This window comes from Lupinus angustifolius, chromosome LG03, assembly GCF_001865875.1.
Source record: "Lupinus angustifolius cultivar Tanjil chromosome LG03, LupAngTanjil_v1.0, whole genome shotgun sequence".
NCBI lineage: Eukaryota > Viridiplantae > Streptophyta > Magnoliopsida > Fabales > Fabaceae > Lupinus > Lupinus angustifolius.
In genome coordinates, this window is record NC_032011.1 from 3,862,118 (window position 1) to 3,874,102 (window position 11,985).

At 35.7% G+C, this 11,985-nt stretch overlaps 1 long non-coding RNA gene across 1 annotated transcript; it reads right to left on the reverse strand.

Annotated features, from left to right (window-relative positions):
* On the reverse strand, window positions 268-1,188 carry LOC109342537. Its single transcript, XR_002107068.1, has 2 exons — window positions 859-1,188; window positions 268-691 (listed from the first exon to the last, which is right to left on the reverse strand). It is a non-coding gene; the product is annotated as an uncharacterized LOC109342537 (long non-coding RNA).

Sequence of the window (11,985 nt, forward strand, 5' to 3'; positions counted from 1 at the left end):
TTTGATGATCATTATGAGTTCTTCGTTATGCCTTTCGACCTAACCAACGCTCCAGCCATTTTTCAAGCAACTATGAACGACCTGTTGCACCCACATTTGCATTTGTTTGTTCTTTTTTTCTTTGACGATATACTCATTTATAGTAATTTGAATGATTATTTATTACATTTGGGCATCATTTTGGACCTATTGGTTTCTAACAAGTTTTATGTCATGTCTTCTAAATTCCCATTTGTAGTTACTTTAGTTAGTTACCTAGGCCACATTATTGAAAATGGGGGTATTAAGCCAGACCCAGAAAAAATAAATGCAATGGTAGAATGGCCACAGCCACGGTTACACACGACACTCAAAGGTTTTTTGGGCCTCACTGACTTTTATCAAAAATTCGTCAAGAACTACACCTCTCACGCCACTCCTTTCATCGATTTACTTTAATGTCCGAGTTTTACATGGTCAATAGAGGCACAAGAAGCCTTTAAAAAATTACAACAAGCTATGATCACTACTCTTGTTCTACATCTTCTAGACTTCACTCAACCGTTTGTTGTTGAAACTAATGTATCCGCTGTTGCCATTGGTGTTGTCCTATCTCAAGGGGGTCATCTAATTGAATTCTTCAGCAACAAAATGTCCACTAGAATGCAACATGCCTCTGCATACCTCCGCGAGATGTTTGTTGTAACTGAATCTTGTAAAGAAATGGCGACAATATTTAATTGGAAGAAAATTTCAAATCTATACATATGAACAGAGCCTAAAACATTTAATGACCCAAGGTTTTCACACACTAGAATAGCAAAAATGGGCAAAAAAACTCATTAGGTTTGAATTTGAAATAAAATATAGAACTGGTACCTTAAACAGGGTTGTTAATGCATTGTCCAGGTGCCATAGTGATGACTCAGCCTCATACTTGGCGTTGTCCTCATCATTTTCACTCAGCATTGATAAGCTCCATGTGTTTTATGCCTCCACAGATGGCCAGACATTCATAAAAAATTGAATCAGATCACAATTGGAACACTAAGTTTCATTTTTCTCAAGGGTTAGTTTTTTATCAAAACAAATTGTTTATACCTGACTTGGCCGATCTATGGTTGTCCTTGATGAAGGAATTCCATGAGACACCAACATCGAGGCATTCTGGTTGGAAAACGGAATTGGCTCAACTTATAGCTTCTTGCTACTAGCCCGATGTGGCTAAGCAACTCAAGTAGTTTATTTGCGACTCTATTGTTTGCCAATTCAATAAATACCTGCCAACAAAGTATCATGGATTACTACAACCTTTACTTATTCTAGATAAGATATGGGAAGATTTATCAATGGATTTTATAACAAACTTACCCTTGTGGCATGAACACACAATGATATGGGTTGTCGTGGATCGCCTGGCAAAGTATACACATTTTATTGTTTTCCCCTAACGGTTTTCAGCCAACACACTTGCAAACCATTTTTTGAATGAGATCTATAAAATGCATGGAGTTCCAAAAAGCTTAGTGTCAGACAGAGATAAGATATTTCTAAGCGGATTCTGGAAGGAGTTATTCAGACTCCTCGGTACTACATTATGCTACAACACAGCTTATCATCCTCAGTTTGATGGCCAAACTAAGGTTGTAAATAGGGGTTTACAAACATACCTACGTTGTTTCACAAGTTCTCATCCAACTAAATGGTATACTCACCTCTCATTGGCAGAATATTGGTATAACACCAACCACCATTCCTCACTTAACTCATCTCCCTTTGAGGCTTTGTACGGCCGTTCCCCGCCAACTCTTTGGGACTATCTTCTAGGGTCAACAACAAATCCAGTGCTTGTGGACACCTTGCAAACCAGAACAAAAATCTTAGAAAGCCTCAAACAACACCTCCATCATGCACAACGGAGGATGAAGGCAGAAGTAGATTCAGGTAGGTCCAATGTTACTTTTGTTCTGGGTGAGTGGGTATTGCTCCGTTTGCAATCGTACATGCATCAATCTCTTGAAAACCGGTGTTCACAAAAGCTGTCACACCATTTATACGGCCCATTTCAAGTCCACTGTCGTGTCGGATCTGTCGCTTATGAGATGGTATTGTCGGTGTCGGCCCGCTTGCACCCGGTCTTTTCAATGTCTCCTTGTTCAGACGTTTCTATAGGGATCCCACGAAGTAGTTTGTTGACTTGCCCCGTGAATGCTCTTCCACGGTTTTCCCTGGCACGGAACCACCTTATGATGGTGGGTTTCATGATAAGTCCACACTGGACACGAATGGTTTGGGTGGTGAGCCACCGGATGGCAAAGGGCTTTCACCAGTTTATGCACACCACAGAGAAAAGACGGAGAAGGAGAAGCAAACTTTACAAATGAGAGAAAAAGAAAATACTCTCCTTCTTGAACAGAAAACTAAGGAACCGTTGAATGAGGAAACTAATGTGCTAAGAGGTGAGATGTACCTAGAATGATTGACTACAAAAAATGATTGACTATTTTAAACTTTTTTACGTTACTCACAATAAGAAAAAAATTAATAAATATAAAATTAGTTGTCATATACAAATTGACACACTACCACCAAGGCAGAAAAAGAAGGTTCATTTTCTTTTTTTTAAGCATAGGTATAACTCTTGTTCGTTAAGTCCCAATTAGTAGGACTTCATTTGAGTATGCATATTTTTTTGTGGCAGGAAATTATCTAAATAGTTTAATGAAATTTGCCCGAACAAAAAGTGTGAATTTGAAAGTTCAAACCTGATATTCTACCACTCTCAAATCTATGGACATCGTTGTTTACACTCTTCCTTAACATATGTTCACTATCTGTACAAAATTTTATATTTTTATTTTATTAGATCATATAAATCATATTTATAAAAAAAACTCTTAATTGGAATTTCAAATAATATTTTGACATAATCTTCTTAAGTTTATTCAATAAGTAGTGATATCAAACCAGTTATTTATGCGTAAAGTCATTAAATATTATTTCATTTACACATTTTGAATTTTAGAGGAAAAGACTTGAGAGTTATAAAATATATTTATTAGATCAGATAACTTTAATTTTTTTTTCTTTCCTCTCTTTAAAATTAAATTCACAAACAGACCCTATATCTCCTGATCACATCCTTTCTCAGTTTTATGTCCTTTGAAAAATCCAAAATGGTAAGAAAAACATTCATGGGTAACTGCAAGGGTCACTTTGAAATATTAAAAGAAAAAGAGTAAATTACACTGACACCCCCTGAGTTTTAGTGAAATTACACAAACCACCCCTCACTTTTCTAAACTTACACAAACCTCCCTTAGTTTTATACTTTCATTACATTGACCACCCCTGTATAATAAATAAGTGTAATTTTTTAAACAAAAAATGTGATAAAAGCTATTAAGTTAAACAAAACATGATATATTGTGTAGACAAATCTAAATAATATACAAATAAATATATCTTTATTATTTTTGGTTCGTTACACTACATTATAAGAGTGATTTAAACAATATTTCTTTATAATTGTTGATGCATTTTGTAACAAAAAAATAATAAAGATACATTAATTTGTATATTCTTTAGACTTGTGTACACAATATATCATGTTTTGTTTAACTTAATTGCATTTATCACATTTTTTGTTTAAAAGATTACACTTATTTCTTATACAGGGGTGGTCAGTGTAATGAAAGTACAAAACTAGGGGAGGTTTGTGTAAGTTTAGAAAAGTGAGGGGTGGTTTGTGTAATTTCACTAAAACTCAGGGGGGTATCAGTGTAATTTACTCAAAGAAAAATGACCACCTTGCAAGGGAAAGAGGAAAATAAATAATAATTTGGATGTCCTTCTAGCATCGAGTACTTAACCATGTAAATCTTTTTATTCTAATTTTTTATCTTAGACAAAGCCACAATTAGAGACCGCAAATTAAGCACGTAATTTTTTTTCTGTAACAAAATTGCAATTAAAACATGCAAACTGTTAATTTAGATGTAAACATGGGAGATTTGGATCTCGTAGTTATATCATGCATTAATACATATTTGATTAAGGATGATAATGGATATCCAGATCCATAACTATTTATAGTAGGTAGGGTCTGAGTTCATATTTTTGGACTTCTGAGTAATTGGGACCCGAGAATTTAAGAATCGCTATTAGATAGATTTGGGTTCAGGCAATGAAGTACTCAGACTCAAGGGTACCTGAACCCTCTATTCATACACACACAGATATAGATATATATATATATATATATATATATATATATATATATTGTTAATGCATAATGTTATTTTGTTAATTCATAAATGTTATTGTTATGTTACTAGACAATGATATTATATATTATATTGTTAAGTAGTAATGTGATGTTATGTTGTTACGTGTAATCTAATATTATGTAATATTATATTGTCAACATAATTCTTACTAAGTCAATTTTACATTATAATGTTGAAATAATCAATTTTAAATTATGTTTTACAATTTTTTTCTCTTGTTGATTACCTAAATAGCATATAAGATTGTAGAAAAAAACACATAACTACATAAATTATTGCAATTATTTTTAATGTTTTTAAATTTATGGATACCCGTGGATCTGCTGGATACCCATGGGTAGCAGATCCAACAAGTATCAACATGAATCTGGGTCGGATATGGGTCCAAAAATAAAGCAGTGGAGCAGATTCAAGTAATACACTACTCGAACTTATCATCCCTGGATAAGAAATAGAGATGGTAAGTGATATTCATGCAACTTTATGTTGAGAACCACAACATCACATATCTTTGTGTGACTTTTCTCATAGTCTTTAACATGGTATTATAGTCCAACTTTTCTCCGGTATTATGAGATCATTTAGTTGTATGTCAAAGATGACTTTTTGTCTAATCTAGCATGCTTTTATGGAGGGGTATATCGGGAAATAAATCTTACATCGCCTATATCAATTTTTCGGAAATGATTTAAATACTTGTTTAAACACTCATTTTATTATCAATTTGTTTTGTGATGGACTCTAATATGTAACCGTATTAGTAAGTTGGTTAGTTGTAATCTGAAACCAGGTAATGTTAGTTATAACATGTCTAAAATTTTCCAAAGCTTTCTAATTTTAATAGTGGACTATTCATTCCAATTGATGAATCATAAGAGAAGCCACCACCAGTGTTAACACCTTCATCACTTTCTCCTTTCTTTTCTTTTTCAACCTCCTTTGCCTTCCTCAAAATTCATAAAAAACAGTTTGATTCCCACAAATTTAACAATGAATATAAATGTTGATCACTCTCCATCTTCTAATGAAAATCATCATCATCTTGACCTTGACCTTGAACTTTCACTTTCCCAACCAAAACCAAGACCACAACCTCAACCGCAACTGCAACCACCACAATGACAACTATATGCACCATTGCTCCAAGAAACCAAATTTTGGTCCCTACCACCAAACACAAACACTCCTATTATGCCTCTGCTGAATCAACCCTATAGCATCATGCAACAGCCACAACCACCACACACTCTTGTGCCTCATCAATTCTACAGTACGCCAGAATCAGTGCAACCTATGAACTCAACCTTCTATCATTACTTTGTTGAGTTTGTATAATTCAGTTTTGTTAGTTAAAACTAACTTACTATTTTTAGTGAGTTAGTTAGTTAAGACTTGCTATAAATAGAAGAGGCTTAGGCATTGTATTGTTTGATTAATTCCTTCATTCATTGTGCTCTCAAGTATATACATTGCCTACTCTAAATCTTCTTCTCTGTTAACCTTCTTCATTTTACTTCTATTTCTTCCTCTGCTCCTCTGTTTCTATTTTCTTCCTTTTGTTTACATTGCCTAACTACAATAGTGGTATCAACAGCTTTGTGCGTGTAGATTCTGTGTGAATCTTCCTAGGGGACCTGTGTGAGCTTCTACGTGATCAGCAGAAGCAACGTGTAGCAGTGATGACAAACAATGGAGGATTCTCATTAACACTTCCCATCTTGGATGGCAAGAATTATGATCGATGGAGGAATCAAATGAAAGCTATTTTTGGATTTCAAGAAGTGTTTGAAGTAGTTCAACATGGTTATCAAGAGATTGGGGAAGGGGCCACTGAAGCTCGGAGGACAATCTACAAAGAAGCCAAAAAGAGAGATTGTAAAGCTCTTTTTCTTCTGCATCAATGTGTTGATGGAGCCAACTATGAGAAAATCAATGGTGCTGAAACTGCCAAACAAGCTTGGGATTGTCTAAAGAAGAGCTATGAAGGAATGGCCAAGATCAAGAAGGTCAAGTTGCAGCAGCTCAGAAGGCAATATGAGCTCCTGCAAATGGAGGATGGTGATTCAGTAGTTGAGTACATGACCAAGATTTTGGCTCTTTCTAATCAAATGAGGTCTTGTGGCAAAGTATTGAAGGAGAAGAGCCTAGTAGAGAAGGTGCTTAGAACACTCACTTGCAAATATGACCACATTGTTGTTACAATCGAGGAGTCCAAGAACCTGGAAGAACTCAAGATTGAGGAGCTACAAGCATCTCTGGAATCTCATGAGTTGAGATTGAAGGAAAGAAATCCAGAGAAAATTGGTGATCAAGCATTACAAGCCAGATTCACCAAGAAGCCTCATAACCAGTGGAGCAAGAAAGGCAATAACAAGTGGAGATCAAGTGAGCAAGGACTCACTGGAAGAAAACCTGATATCCAGTGGAAATCAGGAAAGGAAATTGACTCAAAAGGGTCTACCAAAAATGCAGATGGCAGAAAGAAATTTGACAAAAAGAAACTGCAATGTTACAAGTGCAGGAATTATGGTCATTTTGCTTCTGAATGCAAAATGAACAGATGGACAAGCAGTAGAGAGGAGGAAGCTGGTTTGGCTCATAACAATCAAGAATCAGATGAAGAGTATTGCTTATTGATGGCCACTACCAGAAAGGATCAAGCAAGTGATGAGAAAGCTGAATTTTGGTACCTTGACACAGGATGCTCCAACCATATGTCAGGTAGAAGAGATTGGTTTACATCCCTGGATGAATCTACCAAAAGTAGAGTCAATTTTGCAGACCAAAGCTCAGTAACTGCAGAAGGTGTTGGGCAAGTCATGATTCAGAGACAAGATGGCAAACAATCATACATTTCCAATGTACTTTATGTACCAAAGATGAAGCACAACTTGCTTAGTCTTGGTCAATTGTTGGAGAAAGGGTATGAGATGGTCATGAAAGATGGCCTACTAACAGTCTTTGACAAGTAAGCTCAGAAAATCTTGAAGGCTCCCCTATCTTCTAATAGAACATTCAAGGTTCAAATTCAGATTGGTGACCAGAAGTGCCTTCAAGCAAACACAGATCAAGTCACTTGGTTGTGGCATCAAAGGTATGGCCATCTAAATTTTAGAAGTTTAGAATCTTTGAGCAAAAATCAATCTGTGTTGGGCTTACCACTAATCACACTGCCTTCAATTTTATGTGATGAGTGCCAATTGAGCAAGCAGGCAAGAAACTCATTCAGTTCTGATGTTCCTACAAGAGCAAGAAGACCATTAGAGACAGTCTTCAGTGATGTGTGTGGTCCTCTTGAAGAAGAGTCAATTGGAGGCAACAAATACTTCCTCACCTTTATTGATGATCATACAAGAAAGATATGGATCTATCTAATTAAAAGGAAGAGTGAAGTATTCCAAATTTTCCAGAAGTTTAAAGCAATGAGGTGATAGCTCCCTACACACCTCAACACAATGGTACTGCAGAAAGAGCCAACAGGACACTCCTCAACATGGCAAGGAGTATGATGAAAACAAAGAGGCTACCCAAGAAATTTTGGGGTGAAGCTGTCTCAACAGCAGCCTACATCATCAACAGATGTCCATCCAAGAGATTGAACTATAAGACTCCTGAAGAAGCTTGGTCAGGCCTAAAACCAAGTGTAAGCCACTTGAAGATTTTTGGATCAATTTGCTTTGGACACATTCCTGAAGTAAAGAGGGGAAAGCTTGATGACAGAGGCTCAAAACTCATTTTCCTTGGTTATCATAGTACTGGTGCATACAGAGTTTTTGATCCTCTAACTCAAAAATTATGTATTACTAGAAACTTAAAGTTTGATGAGAACCAATGTTGGAATTAGAATGAGGAAGCTAGCACTTCAAGAGTAAAAGTAGATTTACCACTTGAAGATGAATCAAGGCTGCTGATTGATGAAAGTGCAGACAATTCATACAACTCAGAAAGAAGTGAAGTCACTGGCAATCCATCTCATGATTTACATAGTCAACCTGTCATCTCATCCTCATCACAAAGAAGAAGACAACCATCATCTAGATTGAGAGACTATGATGTGTTCCCTGACTCTACAATCACAGCAGAAGGAGATTTTGTTCACATGGCATTGCTAGCTGAAATGGAACCAATCAGTGTAGAAGAAGCTCTTGATCAACCTCACTGGATTAGAGCAATGGAAGAAGAGTTAATGTCCATAGAAAGAAATAAATCATGGACACTAACAACTCTTCCAACTAATAAGAAGGCAATTGCAGTTAGATGGGTGTTTAAGACCAAACTTAATCCTAATGGTCAAGTATCAAAGTATAAGGCCAGATTGGTTGCAAAAGGTTTACAGAAACAAGGACTTGATTATGATAAAGTGTTTGCACCAGTAGCTAGAATTGAGACAGTAAGGTTGGTAATTGCCTTGGCTAATCAGAATTCTTGGCATATCCATCAAATGGATGTGAAATCTGCTTTCTTAAATGGACCAATTGACAAAGAAGTTTATGTGTCTCAGCCACCTGGTTTCATAGCAAAAGGCAGAGAACAAATGGTCTACAAACTACACAAAACACTCTATGGACTCAAACAAGCTCCAAGAGCCTGGAACAAAAGGATAGATGCCTTCCTGTTACAACTTGGCTTCACTAAATGTACAACTGAGCATGGTGTCTATGTAAAAGGGAACTATGCCACTGACTTGCTGATTTTGTGTCTCTATGTGGATGACCTTCTTATAATAGGTGCAGACTTTGGCAAGATCCTAGCATTAAAGCTCAGATGCAAGCTGAGTTTGAGATGACTGATCTAGGGGAACTCTCCTACTTCCTAGGCATCGAATTCAAGAAAACCACGGCTGGAACATTAATGCACCAGAGGAAATACACAGCTGATGTGTTGCAGAGGTTTGAGATGATGAATTGTAACCATGTATCAACTCCTATTGATGCAGAGACAACACTATGTGAAGTAGGAACAGATCAAGTGGTAGACAAAACTCTATATAGACAAATGGTGGGATCATTGAGGTACATATGCAATTCAAGGTCTGATATTGCATTTGGTGTTTGCTGGATCAGCAGATTTATGGAATCTCCCAAGCAAAGTCATCTAATTGCAGTAAAAAAGCTACTTAGATACTTAAAAGGGACCCTAAACTATGGGATCATGTACCCTGCTGAAGTGAAGAAGTGCAACAAGAACCTATGTGGTTTTTCTGATGCTGATTGGTGTGGGGACAAAATAGACAGGAAGAGCACTACAAGTTATCTCTTTTTCCTTGGCACTGCTCCTATAAGTTGGTGTTCTAAGAAGCAAGAGGTAGTAGCTTTGTCATTATGCGAAGCAGAGTATATTACAGCTAGCATGAGTGTTTGTCAAGCTTCTTGGTTGAGTGCTATTATGGCAGAATTAAAGCTGGAAACAGAAGAGGTGAAACTACAGCTAATGGTTGATAATAAATCTGTTATAAACTTGGCTATGAATCCAGTTGCTCATGGAAGAAGCAAGTATATTGAAACCAGATTTCACTACATAAGAGAACAAGTGAACAAAGGGAAATTAGAATTGGAATTCTGCAAATCTGAGAATCAATTGGCTGACATTTTAACCAAGCCATTGAAGAAAGAAAGGTTTGAAGCTTTGAGAAGGAAGATTGGCTTAGAAACATTCAATGCAAACTGAATTAAGCAAGAATGTTGAGTTTGTATAATTCAGTTTTGTTAGTTAAAACTAACTTACTATTTTTAGTGAGTTAGTTAGTTAAGACTTGATATAAATAGAAGAGGCTTATGCATTGTATTGTTTGATTAATTCCTTCATTCATTGTGCTCTCAAGTATATACATTGCTTACTCTAAATCTTCTTCTCTGTTAACCTTCTTCATTTTACTTCTATTTCTTCCTCTGCTCCTCTGTTTCTATTTTCTTCCTTTTGTTTTCATTGCCTAACTACAACATACTTAACCAAGATCAAGAACCAAAGAGCGAAACCATAACCCCACCATACCAATGGGCTACTTCCACACGTGCCAAAGTATACAGCCTTGGCCACTTATTATCACACAACATTACATCACTCACTGGAAAAGTTCAATGCAAAACCTGCATGGAAAAATATGAAATAGAGTTTAATCTGGAAGAGAAGTTTGATGAAGTTGCAAGGCTCGTTGAAGAGAGCATTCATAACATGCATGCTAGAGCAACACTGTCTTGGAATATGCCTTTGCTCCCAACATGTTACACTTGTGGCCAAGAAAATAGCATGAAGCCTGTGATTACTAAGAAGAGGAACATAAATTGGCTCTTTTTGTTTTTGGGCCAAATGATTGGGTGTTGTACACTTCCACAATTGAAGTATTTTTGCAAGCACGCGAAGAATCACAGAACTGCAACCAAAGATAAATTACTTTATCTGGCTTATTTGGATTTATACAAACAACTGAAGGCAGATAATGGAATATTCTATTGACTGGTGTGTTGTTTCTAGTTTAGTGCCTTTATCATCTTGTAACCATTTATTACTAGCATTTGATTCTTGATCAATGTTCAGTTTAGTAGTTTTTAGTTTCTGCCATTTGGTAGAACTTGTATATTTTGGTTTTTCCATTGCAACTTACAAATTAGAATAAAACTAATGAGTGAGACTCCTCGTAATGGAGAGGCAAGTGACTTTTTCCTTTATATTTTAAGGGTAAAAGTGAAATATCATTACACATAGAAGGGATATAAGTGTCAATATATGTTACCTTTTGTTCACTTTTACACACCACTTGCCTCTCTATTAATGGAGAGGAGTCTCACTCAAAGCTAATGCATGATGGTAAGATTTTCAATTTTTTGTTGACACAATATACCTTTTTATTTTATTTGTCAAAATATAGAATTAACGGTGCATGTTTGATGTTTAAATAGCATTATACATTGTTAGCAATTCAAGGTCTAGTAGTGTAAATTTGCTAGATTTGATTAAAATGTGAAAAATTCGATTCCTGATAGCGACACTTGTTGAGATGGAGAATCACATATTCTAAAAAAAATTAGTTCTTTACTCAAAAGTTGAGGAAATACTCTTAGTAATTATAAATTTCAAAAATATCATTACTATTACATGTAAAGAGTGAACCTTAAAGCAATGGTAAAGTTGCTTTCATTTTAAGTAGGAGATCATGCGTTCAAATATCCTCCCAAGACCCTACTTGGTGGAATGTGAGTTCATAAAGTCCAGCTAACTATACAACCACTTTGATGAGGTGAATATTCTTTCATCTTATGTCATGATCACCAATGTTTTAACCAAAAATATTTTATTTAGTATTAAGAAATGACAAGTCTAGCCTAGAAATTCACACACAAATATACAAAAGTGACCTGTTACAACATGTTACTTTTTTATCGACAGTTCTCCATTAATTAGTTTATAAGTAACACAAGCTAATTTTATAAGAAAATATACATTGTTTTTTACTACTTTATCACATATTTCGATAATAATGTGATTTTTTTCTCTCGTGGTCTAGCATGAAAGCTTGGCAGCAACGTCCTGTGTCTTTCGACCCAAAACTCTACCATAGCCCATGAATACATAATTCATTATTAATTCATGTATTAAAAGGTCTAATATCCAAAACAAGGCAAGCCTTAGGTTGCACCTCTAATTTATGCGTGAACATGTTCTCATATATCCTATGATTGTGACTCACTCAACCAATTCCCAAAAAAATGCAATCCTATGC